This window comes from Sinohyriopsis cumingii, chromosome 6 (genome assembly GCF_028554795.1).
Source record: "Sinohyriopsis cumingii isolate HCF-2022 chromosome 6, ASM2855479v2, whole genome shotgun sequence".
Lineage (NCBI taxonomy): Eukaryota > Metazoa > Mollusca > Bivalvia > Unionida > Unionidae > Sinohyriopsis > Sinohyriopsis cumingii.
The window spans coordinates 100,303,762-100,322,081 of NC_142966.1; the positions used below are offsets into that span (position 1 = coordinate 100,303,762).

Genomic DNA, 18,320 nt, shown 5'->3' on the forward strand with positions numbered 1-18,320 from the left:
TTGAAATCAAAATTCTTTAAATATAAGTTCATTTGTCACAAAATATCATTATATGTGATCTCGATTCAGTGTGTACATCATACCAGGTCTCAGCAGATTATTATTAAAAACTTCGCCAATAATTCAACTGTGGGTCAACAATTCAACTAGTGATACAATTATCAAAAGAAGGGTCCATGGTAAGATCTCCTTAAAATGGTACGTTAGGGCAATCTATAGAAACTCTCTCAAATCAAAATCTTCTCAGTAGAGGTTAAATCAGTACAAACATTCCCAGAATAAGCCCGTATTACACCTGTTTTTCATAGCTTTATAGATGATGCCCTTAAGCTGCCCTTTAATTTGAGGATTCCACTAGACTTCGTTTACAACACAACTATCGATACAAATATAATTCATGATAATTAAGCAAAGTCATCAAATCACCAAATGAAGCAATTATATACATTTAAAAGAAATTGAACACATTCAATATTATATGATTGCTGGCACGTTTCGTCGCAGGTCTTAAGAACGTGATAATTAAAAACATATTGCTGTAATTAAATGTTTCGTTTTGGGACTGGTCATCTTGATGATAAATGTTTGACCTCCGTATAATATATTTATCTTTCTATATATTTACTTACGTTTTGTGCATGTAACTTCCAAATTCGGTTAGTGATAATTCGATCTCACCGTAACATGAATTTTTACTTGATTCACATATGTTCTCTCCTGTTTGAATACTAAGTAGGCAAAAGATGAAATAGGGCGGATATAGCTCATTTAATAATCATAAAATAAATTTTACATATCAAGGATGTCTTTTCAATATCGTTAAGTGTGTAAAATCTTGCCGCAAACAGTACGTTTTAACATTACAGATGGGTCAGATAATCAGCAATTTCGTTACAACTCTACAATGAATTCATGCGTATTTCCAATAGCATTTTGATGTACTTCGTTCGTACATGTCGTAGATTTATTTGTCTGTATAGGACGTGTATGGTATAAATTTATCGTGAGTTTCCCAAACTATTGTCTCACATGCATGAAATATTAATAAAAAATACCAAGGACTGTTATATGCACCAGCTTATCTTCTTATAGTTCACCTACGTAGCTGGTATCTAATGCTTGTATCTGGTATCTAATGCTTGGATCTGAAGGAAGATAATACGTTTTATCGACGAGTAGTTTTCCACCGGGTAATTGAGGACATGGTTTAGGGCGTGTGTATCGCCAAATGTGGAAGAAAGATACACTTCAAAAGCGCGAACAAGTGCTAAGCGTGTAAACGGGGACAATCCTACAAATCATGATTGTACGTTATTCTAAGCTAAAATAGTTGGGAGTAGCAAGATTTCAACATTTTTCTCATCGATGTCATCGGTTTACACCAAATACACAGACACACACACACACATGAAAGATTGAATCATACAACCCTATTTATGTAGCCCCAATGTCTCGAAATTGCGCGTGAGGAATTTTTTCAGTTAAGGTTTGTTGGAACCAGGCTCTAAAAAAATCAAAACTCTGTAATAGGGTCCAATCATCGTAAATTGTGACCTGATCTCATTTATGGCCTTTGCAATCCCACCCCACCCCCTTATATGTATTATTCTATATCTCGGGACCGGCTAGATGAATGTTTTTATTAATTTTGTCTGATGTAGGAATAGATCACTAACTACGAATTGTAAAACGGGGATTTAAATCAAAAGTCTCTAAAAAAGGTTTCGCGTAGCAATACTTGGCTACCATTTTCCAAAGACTCTAGCATTTTTTATACTGCTGATATTGATAAATACCACCTTATTTCCCTGATTGCTTTCGAGGAACATTATCATTATTTCCTTTGGGAGACAAATATATCTCTTCGTATTAACAATCAATGAACGATCCGTGTAAAAATCATTGAACTTTTGATCCGTAAGGGTCCACATATGGACTGAAGAGGTAATCTTCTTAAGGATTTGATTAATCTATTTCTAGAAATCAACACGACAACATTTTCTTTAATCCTTTCCTCCAGTTGAAACAGATCTATACCTATAAGCTGTCGAAAAGGCGTTGATAACAAATCCTCTAGGTAGGACTTCAGTTAGTACAAAATATTGATAGAATAGATCTACATCGTGCTCCCCTGTATTGCGCTGATTCATCATACGACTTTGTAGGTCAAACATATCACTAGAGACAAAATTACCAAATAACTGTCCATGTCAAACCAAGTAAACAGGGTATATTAGGGACCAAATATAATTTCCGAAGATTTAATAAACTTATGAACTTTGTGATCCTACAACCAACTAAGTAGCCTTTAGTTTCTCAAAATCCGCTCTACGATTTTTTTAAAGCTTTAACTATTATTAGAACGGATCACTAACTAGGAACTGAGAAACAGAGGTTAAACTCAAAATTATATAATTAGACTGAAACGGTTTTTAATACTGACGGTATCTGCAAAAACCTTCCTATTTTACCGCTTGTTTTAGACGAACGCCGTCAATAATGCTTTTGGGAGTTAAACATATCCTACGTAGAAGGTAACAAAGAACAATCCATGTTAAAATCATGTTCGGCCTGAACTGTAGGACCCGTTAATGGACTGAACAGGTAATCTCCTTGTGGGCTGTGTTATACCTACCGTATATTGACTAATTTCCTTTAAACATTTCCCACTGTTGGAAGAGATCCCTGTCTAGATACAGTCAAAAACGTGTTGAAATCACAAGCCTCTAAGTAGATGATCGATTAGTTACTTTGTATCCCCGATACCCATACGGAGTACCTTATCTCGCTGATTCGTATAGACGATATTGGTCAGGACTTCCTACGTGGATTCGTTATATCCACATGACATAAAATGTCCAAGATGGATCTATGTCAAAACTTTAAAAAGATGCGCAATTGTATCAGTAAAGATTATTTTGTTTCGATATGTTTTGTACAATCTATTAACATTGTGCCTTTTTCATACTCGGTACCCACAGGACGTCCCTTAAATTGTTGGTCTCTCTCGACGATATTGGTCATGACTCCCTTCGTGGGTGCACTCTATTAACCAGAGATAAAGTGTCAAAAAAGGATACATGTCAAATCTCTTTAAATATGGGACATAATGGCCCAACTGTATACGTAAGATATAATCTTACGGTATGTTTTGTACAAAACTTCCTTTAGTTAGCAGCGAATTTCTCGAAATCGGCTAAACGCATTTTCTTTTGTCTTTTTGTCTGTTTTGGAAATATGAATAAATGTTTATAAAAGCTGACATAGTTCAACAATTTCATATGAGCACATGTATTTTCCAGGATAATATCTCTCCAATACAAAGAATATATCGTATTCTAAAACGCAAAAAGGGGGTCACGTGATCATGTTCCAGAACCTCGTCGAAATTATGTACTTGTTAAGGATTACGTGTACCCAGTGTGGCCCTGAATGAATACACCCATCATGACCTCGACAACAACCAATCATTTTTAAAAAAAAATAGAACTTATTTACGTGGTTGCTACTAATTTTGAATCAAGGTCAGAAGGTAGGTCAACACCTGGTGTTTACAAAACGAACAGTCATGGTCAAACTATTTTCTGGAAAACGTATTAACTCCAGTGAATACATTTACATTACAATAGCATGTAATGAAAAATAAATACAATTTAAAACTGACAAACAAACAATTAAATAAATATATATTAAATTATATATAATTAAATCAAAAACACATAACATTACAAAGTAGTCAAATTGCTCTAAGTAGGGGTTCAATTAGCACAAAATATTGACACAAGCACGCACATAGTGCTTTCTTTATATTCCTGTTACCCATAGGATCCCTTTATTTCGCTGTTTCCTCTCGAGGGAATTCGTCAGGATATCCTCCCGTGGTTGGCCTATATACCCCAGAGATAAAATGTAAAAGAAGGGTCCATGTTAAAAGTCTATAAAGAGAGAACGGATTTCATGCATGCAGACCAGCCTTTTTAGCATCTGTTTAATGAATAATGTAGCGCTGTATGTTGGAATGAAATGTGTTTAAATCATTTTCGTTCACGAAATGAATTCGGTAATTTAGCTAAATCTTGAGACCCTGGCGTGAAATTTCCACGAAAACCAGATGCGGATATTTGCAATGTTGTGCGGAATGGCCATTTGTACTCTGCTACCGTCCATCTTTCAATTTCTTTGATATGCAACTTACTCTGGTTGCATTTGTTCTAAAAAGACTCTGACAATAGGGCCCATGCCATGTTTTTGGCTCAGGCAATTGAAATTTCTTCAATATCACTATAACATGTATTGGCCCTGTTTTGAGCAATAAGTTAGTATTCTTGTGAATGACTTTTCTTCACTGGCCGTCAAGAAGTTATGTAATTTGATGCATTTGATCATATTAAACAGCTAGAACCATACTGTGTCTTTTGTTGCAGGAGCATCCTAGATAAAATGTACATGCCATTAAGGAAGCAAACTGATGATCAATATCAATGTTATTGGTCCATGAAACCACATACACCTCACAAAATGCTTATAGTAGTGTGAAATCAGCACAATGACATATTTTAACTCATTATGTTTACAAAACGGATGTTGTGACGTACACTGTATCTATATCTCGCAATAATAAGGCTTCTTTATATTCATTATTCCTTTTGGTTTCTTAGTAATAATATAACCTGACAAATCCTTTCTGACAAGACTTATTATTATCATGATTTTGTAAATACGAAAACATTCTTATGTTTTTCTTCACAGGTTTGAATGAATTCAAAAAGTCTTTTACAGGGGAAAAATTACAGAGCGCAAAATTAGATCCGTCCATAACTGCCTACAGCTGAAGTAGCTGAACTGTTTGTATTATTACAAATTACGTGAAGCTAGAGCAACTAAGTGATATTCGTTGAATGTATAACTCGAGCTGGCTTACTTAGGTCCTTGTTGCTAGATATAGGTTACACGGTAATTCCATTTTCGGCAAGTATTTTTCCAGGTAAGAACCGCGAACGAATACTCAGTATCTGACATGCTTACAGATAACATGGGTCAGATGACATTGTATCTATTTGCATTATCTGTATTCTGCTTGAGATAGCGGTTCAACTACAAGCGTTTACAATATAAATGCACAGGAATACATGTATACAGTCTCTTAGTTAGAATTCGTGGGTCGAAGACAAGCACACTGGGGGGTTCAATGACCTTGATCCAAAAGCCCAGCATAGTACAATGCTATCGAGAAAGAACTATGTGTTTCTATAATCACGGCCAGTCTCACGATGCAGCAATCCCTAATAGAAGCGTAAGTAAATGCAGTTTCGCTGAAAACATCTTTTTCTTGCTATATATTATGTATAAGTAATGTATATGCTTTGTTCGCTTTTCGGAATGATTTAGGTTATGTATAGTTGTATTTTGTACTTGATCCTGTCGAAAACCAACGTCATTGTGTACTTGACCAGGAACATTTAAATTATAAACGATATAATACATAGCTAATATTTGTCTATGAGTGTAGATTCAATATTCAGATCATTATCAATTGAGATAAACATGTTTAGTTGGGTCTGGGTCTAGGACATCAGACTTTCACTTCGAAATTCTTTAAACCTTTGTTTTACAACTTTGAATGTTGTTTTAGAGGGGCGTTTCTATTATTATGTTTTCAGTTTTGAATATAATATTGTTTACTTGAGAAATTGCACATTCTTAACGTAAAACTTTTAAGCAGAATCAGTCTGCTATTGTCTTCAGTGTTCATTTGGGTAGATTTATTTATTGAAAATATTATTCCCTGGAATTACAAAGTGCTCAATAATATTATTGGACAGAACGATTAATTTGGCTTTATAGTGAGGTCCGACATGGACATTTCAAATTATATTATTGTGGTACATCAAAAGGCTGTTAGCACATCGCCACAATCCAGGACATTGGCACATTAGCATATTTGAGACTCCAGACAAATCAACACATTCAAAATCGAAATGTATTTGGAATAGCACTGGAATTCAATTAAAACTTCATACATTTGGACTTATAATAGAACTTTAAGGGTTATTTTGGGATTTAATTCACAATATTGTACTTTTTAAATGTTCACCTTATATTCAAGGGAAATCAATTCCTTGTTGAATTTGACAAAACTTGCTGGTTTTCGATCTTTTCTGTTATATAGTTTAAGACAACACAGTAGTCGCAGAGAATGCTAATTGGTATCACAGGTATGTACCCTACTAATTGCTAGTTTTCATCTACGTCTACCACAAAATATGAATCACAAACCTGTTCACCACTGAGAGTGCCCATATCATTTTTCACACACGCTGTCAAATATCACCAGCTGAGAATTTAGTTTTTATATAACATGTTTCGATCATGTCAAATATAGGAAAAGTCTTTGTGTTGTCTTTCCATGACAGCAGTCGCGAGGAGACACATTCCAAATTATGAATCAGTTATTTTAGTATTTACACGCATAATCCTCTAAGTCTTAACCCAAAGTATAGCTCATGTTCAATGGTTCTTTTACGGTAATTGACTTCATTCTTGGGCAAAATCGCAGATTTCAACACTACAGTTTCGCAGCCTTTTCTTTTACGGCTTCAAAATTCATGTCTTGTTTTTAGAGAATGGAAGACAAATATGCAGTAAGTTTGCAAATCGGTACACATTACAGTTCTGTCTCTATTCAGAAGGAGTCATTTATTTTCAAAACCACTCTACACACACACACACAGACAGAGACAGACATACACGCACACACGCTCACACACAAAGAAACAAGCGCCCGCAGGATTTACAAGTTCTTAGCGCCTTGGTAAAATACTAATAGTATATTTTATGCATGTATATGTGACCGCTATTATACACTTAACACATGTTACAACTACTACTGCATGAACAACTACAGCATCAACACTACCACGACTTTTAAAACGTGTAATTATTGTATTTAATATGCGTATTGCTTTCATAATGAAATTACAGTATTACAACAATAACAACAGCAAGAACTGCTACTACTACTACTACTACCTCAGATAATAACTGTACCACTGTTACTACAAACAGAATTAACTGAGTTGCCACAAAAATCTTGCCCAACTTGTAAAGTCAAACCGATCCTAATTATTTTGATTGGTATAGCCTCAATACTTTCTCATTTCAGTAACTCATATTTCTCGCAATGCATTAAAGTAACGAATATAACCAAAAACCGAACTTGAGATCACTTTCAATAGCTATTAATCAAAAAGGTATACAGTTTTAGTTTTATATAAATGAGAGATATCTATCTCCCACTTTCGAACGTAATTTACTTCCTTATATATATATATATATATATATATATATATATATATATATATATATATATATATATATATATATATATATATATATATGTGTGTGTGTGTGTGTGTGTGTGTGTGTGTGTGTGTACAATTTTATTTCCTCATGAAACCACGCCATTGGGCTTTGATGCCTCCACCAACCGGCCCGCTTCTAATGGTGATACCGCCAGTCATTATATATAGCGTTAACAGTAGTACTTGGAACTAATGTCACGTTATTTGAGCTTTATTATTAATGTGTAGAGTCATGCGTATTAATATTTAATGTGTATGATTACTGAAAAGAAAAGATTTAGTATATCAGGGAACGGAAAGGAGTTGTTTCGTGAAACGCTGTCGTGTGGGGAAATATGTATGTAAATTTTGTTTTGGTGATATTGAAATTATTTTTTCATCATATGGATATTCTAGTATCGACAAGTAATTATGAGTCGAAGAAAGAACATGTGCTTACTTCTTATTATGTATGGAAAATAATTGAAACATGCATATTCGATTTTCTATCTGAAGCCTCCCCCCCGCGTGATCATATTACATTATCAGCCTCGTTCTTGTGCGTTAGCTATTTATATAACGTTGGACTTCTAACGTGCAAGCTCAACATAACACAGTAAAGAGAATTATAATTAGGGCTGTGTCATGACCCTAGTTATAATAACTGAACATTTCGAACAGACATTTCTTACCATTCTTAAGCCAGTTGATGTTGTCATGTTTGGTAAATTTACAGACAACAGTAAACGTTTGTTAAACAAACCTAGATTTAAAAAGACAAAACAGTATGTTGATGGAAATTTCGGAAAATAAAACCTGTTTCTGAAAGAAATGAATATATATTTTCCCACTTTTCCTATTAAGAAAAGAAATCTGAAATATATATATCTAAGCAGCTATCGTTCCCATGAACGGTTGCCATGTGTACCCAATATATTAACTTTATATTGATTTTTAATTGAGCACGGAGGATGCCCAGCGTGTTTGTTTCCAATAAATCCGTATAAAAGTTTGTCCTAAGCCATCGACACTTATCAGATGACACACGATTGTAACAAAGAGCCTATTGATATAAATACAATTTTCTTCTGTTCTATTTTATTCTGTACATTCCATTTTCCGCAATCAAATGTCAACCTTTTGATTTAAGGTTTTGCATGAAGTTGCATTACAGCATTTATGACTCTGATAGGTACTGCTAATGTTTTAACAGATCAAAGCGAACATCAGTGCTTGTTTGAGGCGCGTGTACCAGCTTACAATAAGATTGACTGAGATTTTTAACATTGATATATATAAGTTATCATTAACGTAAAATAATTATCATGAATACATGATAGTTACCAGTTGTCATTTTATACAATTTTGTCTTTCTCGCTGTTACATTGTTTTCATTTTCTTTCTATAATTTGTAGGGCATGAACAGAAATGTATTTTTATATGCGCACCTTACAGTGTATGCATGTAAACACTTCTACTCTTTTCTCTTTTCTCACTCCATGTGGAATATTATTGCTAAGGATGTAGGGACTATAAGGGTGGAAGTAAGATTGTAGTTTTGTTTAGAAGGGGACGGTAGGTGGGTAAATACCTTAATTAAGAAGAAAGTGAAAACATAATTCTTCCAGCGCATGGTATCAGAGTCACGATAACTAATAAATTTTAAGTTTTTAGATGAAACACATGGTTTTTACATAATATTTGTCTTTATAAAATGATTTATATTTTCAAGAATTTCATCATAACGAATTATTTTGAGTTCAATGAATCACCTGATTCGAAGCCTCACTGGAGTTGCTGTTAAATATTTCTCAAACAAGGAAAATATTCTTTTCATTTTATTATTGATGAAAAGATAGGGAATGTACATAAATGTTGTTTTGATAATGTCGCAATGTATAGTTGACAAAAAGGATTCATTGTGATGATGTCTCTGCTAAGATATTGATGCAATGGGCAATTAATAATGTTTGAAACTGATCATACATGTTAAATAACTGTTTGTAGGTAAAACCACCTTTAACGAGGTATATTCGATTGATTCGATTAAGAAAGGTTTTCCGTTTGAAAACCATCACGCCATTTCCAATGAATGATATAATCTATCTAAAATCCACATTACACGACATTTGTCTAAACGTCCCATTGTATAGATGTAATAATTAAAGTAGTTCACAAAATAGGACTTCAAATCACTTTTCATTGATTACGTAAAGCTGGGTTAATTTCCTTGCATGTAGATTTTTTAAATGGAGAAGGTAGGAGTCGAAAAGAAACTCATTGAGTCCTCTCCTCTTGGGCTAAAATTCGATATTACTAAAATGTTATTTACTGTATTCAAAAATAATTTTGAACGTTAAAAACTAGACTGACTACTTATGGTACGAATATGACATGGTATTATCATCAGGTAAGTTTTTACAATTTCTACAAGACATTTACTATTAAAGCGAATAGAGTCAGTGGTGTACAAAGTCGTTCCTGCAGAGTCTCAGAATCACAGATAAGCCACACGATTGTTTGATAAAAGCCAAAATAAAATGACAGAAAACATTTTCTGTCTTGAGCCAAAACTATTTGTGAGAGAAACAAAAGACTTTGCGTCAAAATGTCGGCTGATGCCTAGAAAGCAAACCTAACGTCCAAAAATAGTATCATGGCTGATGGGTATATAATGAAAATGGTAAAGATGCTACTCATATAACTATTATCTTCAATGAATACATATTTACGTCTACTTGGAAGGGTTTATATCCATAAAAAATTTTGTTGGCAATGTTCCTTTTATAATTTTCGAATTAAACTTTGATATGCATTAGATAGCCAGAAACACGCGGAAGCACCGTTAAACCCTATTCATACCGACCTACCTTCCTGCCTGCCTGCCTGCCTGCATACATACATACATACATACATACATACATACATACATACATGCACACAGACACACACACATACAAACATACATACATACATATATACATACATACATAAATACATAGATACATGCATACATACTTACATAAATACATATATACATTATATACACAATCATGATGATGACGATGATGGGAATATACTGTTGTGTGTTCATTAGTACTTTCAAGACTGGACTATTGTAACTCAATTATGTCTGGTTCATCTCAATATCTACTCGAGAAAGTTCAAAAAGTTCAAAACACAGCTGCTCGGATCATACTTAGAGTACCACGATCAGAGCACACCTTATCGCTGCTCTGTACCTTACACTGGCTATCGATTCGATCCAGAATCAAACACAAAGTTTGTTCTCTGTGCTACGTTTCACTGACGAACTTTAGTCCAACATACCTATCCGACCTCACCCATGTGTACACACCAGCAAGATACTTACGCTCCTCTTCTGACAATCGTATACGCATTATTCCCACTATGAAAACAAAGTCATATGGACAGCGTTCTTTTGCATACCAGGGCCCAGCAACGTGGATTGAATTGCCCACGGAACTTAGTTATAAAGACACAGTGATCGCATTCAAGAGTGCTCTCAAAACTCACTTATTTGGACTGCCATAACAAACTTAAAGACTTAATAATATTTTCGACCTTAAATATTCTCAGCATGTGTTTTTATGTTTTATAATTTCATGGTGTTTGTTTTTGTAATCACATCATTATATATGTTTTTTTATCTTATTGGTGTTGTCTAATGTTGTAAAGCGTTCAGACCTTCTAAAGATTAAGCGCTATACAAAGTCCTCATTATTATTATTATTATTATTATTATTATTATTATTATTATTATCTATTTATTTATTTATTTATTTATTTTTGGAATAGATAAACGTTCCTATCCTTGTAGCAAGTGTTTGTATAACTGAGGCCATTAAGACCTGAGGATGTTGAACGCTTGCTGATATGCAATAATTTTGTGTCTGTTTATGAATCTTTGTTTGTAATATTTCCTTGAAACACGCACGGAATCCACCAGTTTGGAAACTCAGAACTTAAAGCCCATGGTTGGAAACTAGCGTTAGGGTGTTCTGTAAAATGTATCTGATCTACGATTATTATGCTTTTGTGAAGTTACCATTGCCTTTTTGAGAATATCATTTTAATAATGCTCCTAAACGTTTTACTCCATATGAACGGGTCGTTGTTCCTTATAATTGTTTACCTTCCCATCCTGTGTTCAACAATTTTTGACCATTATGCATAAGTGATGATCCTTGCAAATTCCATAAGTATATTTTGTTCTGCTTGCAACCAGGATTGTTTAGGATTTATAGATGTTGAAATTCTAAAGATCACTTTACCATGGTTATTTATTCTGCTGTGCTGCAAGTGCACTTCGAAATGCACTGAAGTGATTCTACATAAATATTTCCCGATTAAGTTTATGTTGCAGTTCGTTTATACCGAGATCTGTAACAAATATAAGCTTTTGGTACTCATTCAGAGTTTGCTGTGGAAAATACTCGTACAATAATCACGTGAAATGATTTATGCATTATTTTAGGAACATTTCTGTATATTATTTGTTACTTACAGCATTGATTAAACTCCAGGAGCTTATCAAACGTTTCTGAGTTGAAATGAACTAAATCATTTTGCACATAGTTACTGTTTCATAGTAAACCCATTGATGAGACAGTAGAATATTCTTTAGGGATTACAAATAAAATAATTATAACCGTTGAAATAAAATGGGGGACAAGGGGTAATAAAATTATACAAGTAGGGCTTTACTCATCCGAAATCTGCCACGTGTGTAATGGAGGTAAATAATTTACTTGATTAAATGATATATAACATATACTGTATACCAATTACTCAATCTACAGGATTCAAAGGCAATAAAGTATCTTGGAAACGGAAGATACAACAGCTTGATCAGGTGATAATTCAGAAAAGAGAAAAGAAAAACCAGCTAGTGAAAGAAAGTGGACAAGAATAAAACAGCAATGGTAAGGAATTGTTGATTAACATTTATATGAACTTTGATAAAAAAAATTAAACATTGCCAAGACGCAAGCAGAACGTGACTTATGAATGAATTACTGTATATGTTTTGGTGTCTGATTTGTCCTGATTAAAACCAATATCGGCCTTTTATTTGAAATTGAAAAAGCGATTCCATCTTCGAGGAGTCAATGCTTTATAAGGCGCTTAAACAAACGATACAAGAACAGAAAACAGTTGTCTCATTTGATAAAAAGATGAATATAAGAATGGAACTTGAAAACATTAATAAATAATTGCCAGGAAAGTTCGATTTCAGTAACTTTTGTAGGAAAGTTATATTTATCTATACAATTCCTGTATAAATTCGTCTTGATGTAGGCAACTGGGTATGGTAGTTCGCAGAAGACGAATCTGATTTGTGTCTTTGGATAACCAATCTTTTGTGCTCATTTACACTGAGGATTACATCTTTGGCTCTGTAGTTTGGGGCAGAGAAATATGTCGCCATTGGTTTATGTCATTTGTTTGTGTTTGGCATTTTGTTATATGGAGATTCTTTCTTTTTCGTGCAACAAATTGGATTCTGCGCACCTTGCACATGTAATGAAATTTATCATATTTTATGTGTTGGGTTAGACTTCTGTACCTTTCACACAAGTTACGTCATACGGACATATTCTTCTGATTTTAACCTTTTGGACGTAGGGGATGTTTTGGATACTGTGCGTTGAGTAGCAGCTGGATGGAAGAGAGTATTGATGTCTGCCAGGCGGCTTGGAGTAAATCTCTGCACGCATCGTGATTGCGCCAATGTTGATTTTTGGTGTTCGAAATTTGGCAGTGAATTGGATCAATTGATGGAAATTATTCATTTTTGTTATACAATCCCTCTCATGTTGGCAAACGTACCCATTGGTTTGAGTTATAGATTACGGAAACTAGAAGATGCATTCGATCTAACTCATAAATATATCTGTGAGAGATCCATGTTAGTTCACAATTCTGTTCCGGAGGTAGCTCATTACGTTGACTTCAAAGTTACTGAGCTGTGGGAGAAACTCCAGAAATTCGTCCAAGAATGATGTGGGTGACGTCTTCACAATTCTTTTTCCAATACTTTTTATATGTCTTTGTTTCTTCATCAGGTGGTATATCGGTGTTAATGAATAGTACGTCTGGTGAAACAAACATTGTATTGGGCGGTAACGGTGCACTGGCTATACGTTTAACTAGATAGTTGTGTCCTAAAGTAGGAAGGTAGAATATAGTATGTGAGACCTTACAAAATAGTCTCAATATGCCGAATTTGTCGACCTTTAACGGGAATGATATACTGAACTGGGTATCCTTATTTGCTTATTGCAGGATGAAAATATAATTATTATCGTGTGTGTGGGTTCTTCCTCCACCATTAATACTGGCCGCCATGTATAGCCTATCGTGTGCTGAAAAATGGCGTTAAACCCTACAACAACAACAACAACAATTATCGTGTGTCTTTAGTTCTGTGTATTCCGTTTGAAACATTTCGTCGATGATATGCTCAACATCTGTAGCCTATTCTAATATGTGCGGATCTACATATTTTCTTTCTGGAATAACAATTATAGATACAAAGGTCACCAACAGGAACAAATTAACACTCTAAATAATAATTGAGCACCGATATTTAAACGACAAGTTGATATTTAGTAGTACAAATCTGAATGCGGTTACAGTGATTTCACAATGAGCTTTAGAGGAAAACCACTTGTTTCTTCTTTCAAGTTGACCAATTCAAGTTATCTACATATTCATACCATTTAATTGTATCGTACGATACTCAATTCCGTTTATGAGTGATTATGATGCATTTGTGTGCATGTTATCTCTTCAAGATTTAGGTCTTTGAAAACAAATTTGTGTAGATCAAGATAACGCCGAAGCTGGATAACACGGTTGTCTATATACTGTACATACATATAGACGCGATAGAACTTAAGATTTAGGTCAGTGTTCTTTAGGATTATAATATGTTTAAATGAACTATTTTATGTGTGTTTCAGAGTAAAAGAAATGCAAGACCGTTACAGGAAAAGATACGAGGTTGATTCCAAGATTTTCTTTCCCTACAAGTGAATGCTATATATAAAAAAATGATAAATCCTTTGGATTTTAATTTGATCTAAATTATTCATGAGGCAGCAAGTTCTCTAAACATATGTCACCGTATACTTCCGATAATACATGGTAATAATGTAATGAGTAGCAATCAAAGTGACAAAAACCTCTAGCAGAAATTTGTTGAATCTTTCATGCAATATGTTTAAGCGGGTGAAGTATGATAGTTGTACTATTTCTATATTTTTGAAGGCCTTACAATATGCGTTATGTGGAACAGTTTTTCTCAAATATCAACTTTTAATATTTATAATACATGTAGAACATAATTGAACAAATCCACACATTTTGTAAATTTTTTTATTGCTATTGGATTATTCGCTACTGATAACAATTTCAAACAGTTGAGTTTCATACGGTTAAGTACGGTTAGAACTGTAATTTGATATTGTCTTCTTACTTTAAAATAACATCTCATAAACTTAAGGTAGATTTGAAGAATTGGAAATTATACCTTGAGTATAACAAATTCAGGAATGTCGAAGATCTGTTTTTTATTAGGAGCAAATAAAAATGTGAGTAAGACGGTGAAATTCCAGAAATGAATATATGTTTCGATGAAATTAAAGGCTTGTGCGACGCGTTGGAAAGCTAATGTACGCTAACCCTTGCTTTCTGAGCATAATTATTTTCAGAATTGATTGATCTACAGACATACTTTCACTTGCTTAATTTTACTGTCATCATAATTAGGTTTAATTTACTTGATTTCTAAAGTGCTGTAGAAGCAGTAAAAGTTCAGAACGATATCGAAAAAAAAACTACATCCGTTTGGCCCAAAATAATGTTATGGTTTTTTGTACAAAAACATTAAATCGAGTTATCATATTGAAGTGTTTAGTATCAACTAGACGGAAGAGACTATTAACATCCGTAATTAATTTGAACAAATAATGCCGGTAGGCAGTTTAGGTCAAGCTAATCTGAATTGAAATACTTATTCGTGCCGGTTAAAACGTGACTCAAAGAATTAATGAAATTATTGCTTCTAAGAAATTAACTCTTGAATTACATACTATTCCTTTATATATCCGTGACTGAAGAAAGTAACTCTTGGCAAATAGTCGAAATTTAGTTGAAGTTGATGTGACCTCAAATTTTATACTTTATTAGCAAAATGTTTTGATTGATTGTATTCTCATTATGTTTAAGTACGGTTCTAGGTCGAACGAACTTCTTAAAGAAAAATGCATTATTCCAAATATGCAAGAAAGCAAAAGACCTATCTATGTTTATGAGGCACATTATTTTTTGTAATTGGCTTATTACTGTGCGTAAATAAGTAGCATTTTATGTCAATCATTCTCGATAAATCGTGTTGAAAAATGTTTGTAGGTTAGTAGATTTTGAATAAAATATGAAATATCCTTTACAAGTATTTGTGATTTCAGGACCATACTTGCAATTCATACAACCTTGTGAAGTAGATGTTTGAGATGTACACAGGTTAATACTTAATTTGTGTCAGGAAATTTTAACATGTTTCTAGCAAAAGGATGTAAAGCATTGCAATTCTAGTCGTCATGTCAAGGTCGTTATTCGTGACTAGACCTTGCATTTTGACTTAGTTGGCATTAAATGCATTCATTATTTTGTCATACTTGGCACATACACACGCTGTCAAAAAGTATGCCCCTTGAAACTAAAATGCATTCTGGAAGATTTTGAATATCATATATTGAATAAAACAAATTTAGAACGTGTATCCTATATTTTGGCCATAAATTAGAAAATAAAAACTAATTCAATATTTTTGAAAGCTCAACTACATCAACCGTTGGTACCTGACCATACCTTTTACGGAGCCGTAGATGTACAAACACTATCACTATCTTAATCAAGGCTGTCAAATAAAGTTTACTCAATTTATTTACAGTTACTGTAAGTGCATTGTATGCTGAGGGAAATAAATACATGCAAAAAAATACAACTTTTAATTAAAACTCATGTTATTTGGTTTACTTAATTAACTTCAAAACGATTTTCAGTATCCATACATGCTTAACTTTCATAATTAGTTCGTCCAAAGAAGGCATGTCGCCATGTTCAGTCAAGTTATATGGATTATCTACCACGATATACGGATTCTTTTTGTTAAAATTAATTTCTAATTGTGGAAATAAACTTGTTGGCTCCATGAACGAATCACAACTGAATTACATACCCGGATATTCGATTTCACTCTCATGATGGAATAGCGTATCTCTTAGTAAGTAGTCTTAATGCAAGTGAAGTTGATGTGTTACACAAATAATGTGTTTCTCAAAAAGATTTAACCGATGATGTTCATGTACGGATTGAGTATAAAGTTCCTTGATAGAAGTACAATTCAAAATATTTACAAATATAATATCTACTTGCTTAATGGACACGCATTCATGTTTGAATTGGGTTAGATTTTTTTCAATATTGATCCTAGTGGAAATATTCTTATAATGTACTCAATTTTAATGAAATACTAGGTACTCTATCAAATATTTATTATATGGGAACTGTGCCTCTACTTCATAAAAATATTTTCAAGTAAACGATTTTGAAGTTACTCGAAACCAGTCTTTAGAAATGAATGTTCCGCACAATGGATTCTCTCCGATTGGGTAATTGTAATTTATTGGAGCAAATATGCCAGTGTTAAAACCTTCATGCAATTGTCTTTATTACCTTTCGTGATATTTGGAATCTTAGTTTTGATGTGAGTGAGTGGAACCTCATAACTTCTGTGAACTCTAGGTTCGATGTCTTTTCCAATGTCTCTGTTTATAGTGTTGGAAAGCAAATTAATACTTGAGGTAGAATGCAGTTCCTTTGTAAAAGTATTGTCGAGTATCAATACCGATTTAAAGTTGTAACTCCTTACGCCTGAGGCATTTTAGTGTATAATTGCTAATGCTATTTTGTATTTTAGGAGAGACTATCTCCTCATAAGGCTATGTTGTAAAAGTTTCTTTCTATACGTCTGAGAAATAGATAGAAGAAACATAGGTTTGAATGAAGTTAAAATTGTTCAAAAACAGCGAAGAAAAAGCATAAAGCGATAGGTGATTCTTGCTGTTAGGACCATGTACTTAATGGGTGAATGAAACGTGAATTTCCATTCAGTTGGCCCATAATATATACAAACTGATCTCAGCATGTTGATAGAGGAGGGGGGCTTGATGGCCAGATATCATAAAACATTATTAAGATCTTTTGATTCTATACCTTTTGTCATTGAGTGTAGAGAGTACTGTCCAAAGTCAACTGAAATTCTTAAATATATATCAGTTTCACTTTTTCATCCATTTCTAGTTCGAATCATCGCGAAGTAAAACAAACTGCATGAAATGAATAAGCTAATCATCATTTCCGGAGTGGCAACTTACTAATAAGACGCCTATTTAATGATAACTGACTAATAAGACACCTATTTAATGATAACTTCATTGTAGAAAACAAAGTATTAATAGTGAGATAGTAACATAGTGAAACAGATGCACACACACAAACACACTTTCACACATAAACATTTATCTAAATATCCCAACCATAAATTGTTGTCAATGTTTCAGAGGACCATATCAGTTCTGCTCAAACGAGAAATATAACTCCTGTGCAAGGCCAACGAGGGGACACACATCCTTCTAGGTAATACTGTTAATATCGTTGTATGCTGTTTGTTAGAAACTGAAGAAAAAGTCTAGCTTTTTCAGTCTAATTTATTTTGACGACAAGAGATTTTCTAAGAATGAGGGAAACTGATGATAATATGAGACACATCGTAACATAAATATCTTGAACTGCAATCACATTAGATCAAAAACTCTATCATTAACCAATAAAGTCTAGGGTACTCTCTTTGTCTCCGAATATTTAAACATACATTCAAATAAAAGAAAC

The 18,320-nt window shown here is 33.5% G+C and overlaps 1 protein-coding gene across 4 annotated transcripts in view; it reads left to right on the forward strand.

Annotated features, from left to right (window-relative positions):
* The first annotated feature begins 5,123 nt into the window (after positions 1 to 5,123).
* Positions 5,124 to 18,320, forward strand: part of LOC149797562 (uncharacterized) — a 44,737-nt gene continuing 31,540 nt past the window's right edge. Inside the window, exons 1-4 of one of the 4 annotated variants that reach the window (XM_089962438.1) lie at positions 5,124 to 5,293; positions 12,164 to 12,286; positions 14,330 to 14,369; positions 17,993 to 18,068. The gene's annotated coding sequence lies outside the window, so the exon portion shown is untranslated. The other 3 variants (XM_089962436.1, XM_089962437.1, XM_089962439.1) reach the window with 3 other exon arrangements.